The following is a 1,869-nucleotide window of genomic DNA, read 5'->3' on the forward strand; positions in this document are numbered from 1 at the left end:
TACCCCCCACACTGACGGTATGTGGCAAATATTTTTTTTTTAACGAAATTGATGTCTCTTGGCACGAAGTGGTAAGAAATAGGGGTCTTTATAGGCGTATATATTACCACAGGGGGTCCAGGGGGCGTAGCCCCCTGGCTAGGCGAAAATATTACAACGGGGGTCCAGGGAATATATATATCGTAGTGTATAAATCCCACAGGGTTAAGGTTAGGTTGGTTTATTGGTTTGGACGCATTGTACGATTACCACAGGGGATGTGAATTATGTGAAACCCCGTAGATTTTTCTTTGCCGAGCGACGGGTTTTATTCCCGTACAGTTTCAAAAGTGGCGGGACCGTCCGTAGAGTTTCCTTAACCGATTTTAACCGTATTTTTGTGCTTGTTTACTTCGTTCGTCGGACAATGTTTGGCTCGGGTTTTCGAAAAATCGACTTTTTTACGTTTCATAAATCACTTTTTTTTTTATTTCTGCAGGTTCCTATTGACATCCAGTGCTATCCATTATCCCCCCCCCCTTCAACCCCCGGTTCCCCACGCATCCCCCAAGATCGTTGGGTAGAGGAAATATATAAAAAAATCTCATTTTGGAACTTAGTCTCTGGGAGGGTGCGTCGCTCTCGGTAACAATTACCAATCTTGCAATCATTATTCCTTCTTTCAGCCATCAACGCTGTAATATGCGTTACTCTTGTTATTTTCCTTCGTAAATTATATAAATGATTATTTTTTGACGGTATTCTTTGTCTGTGTGTATTATTTCATGTATCAGTATTTTCCTCCTTACTTTATGATATTGTCATTAAATTTTCATGTATACGAAAGTATTGCGTGTTGCATAGCTTTATTATCAACTTGCGAAGGAAATACCATAGATGAAGAGCGTCTTATTTTCGGTCATTCCGTCCATTACTGACAAAATTTACCTTGTACTATATGACTAAAACTATACCATTGATAATTAGAGAGATCGGCTTCCGAGTAAGGACATTCTCTCTCTCTCTCTCTCTCTCTCTCTCTCTCTCTCTCTCTCTCTCTCTCTCTCTCTCTCTCTCTCTCTCTCTCTCTCTCTCTCTCTCATTCGAATGAATGCAGGACTCATTTCCTTTTGCAATGGAATGACAGTTACGAAATCGATCCCCATAGCTAGGGAGAACATGGTAAGCATTATGGAAATTCTGGGGTAAAAGCGAATGATCGAAGTAAAACTTTTGCGTAATTTAGTTATTGCGATGCACAATTATAGTGATTAGGGGGCGCTCCTTGAACAAGGTAAGAAATTATCGGTAGGATAATTTCTCACCTTGACCAATAAATCCGGATTGGTTTTACTGCTAGTTTTCAAAATCCTCGTCGTTGCTGTTGACGGGCATTGCAACAACTACTCTACCCCCCCCCCCCAAATCCCTCGGACTTTGTCGTGGGGGGGGGGGGCTTAGGAGACGAAGACTGTGTAAGGGATCACCCCTACCTTGGACCTCAGCCCTCGCCTTAACCAGTTTTGCATGGTCTTTTCCTCCTCTCTGTTTCCTTTTCCTTCTCTTCCTCATCCTCTTGTTCTTGTCCACTTCTCCTAGTCGTTAACCCATGTCCTTTTCGCCATAAAACTTTATCATATTGCTCCGTACTTAACTCCTTCAGCTTCTAACAACATTTTGCCTTATACTATTCCCCATCAGCTCCCCTTTCTTCCTATTCACTATCAAACTACCTTCTAGTACTGTGCAAACTACAACTTTGCCCTAATAATTAACTCATTCCTAACGTATTTCGTTACTTCCTTACCTGGGGGGGCTTTGTCCATAAGCCTCACACTATCGTAATACTTTGAATACGCGACAGAATTTTTTTTCAGTAAATAAAATAGA

Source organism: Penaeus monodon, chromosome 8 (genome assembly GCF_015228065.2).
Source record: "Penaeus monodon isolate SGIC_2016 chromosome 8, NSTDA_Pmon_1, whole genome shotgun sequence".
Taxonomy (NCBI): Eukaryota; Metazoa; Arthropoda; class Malacostraca; order Decapoda; family Penaeidae; genus Penaeus; species Penaeus monodon.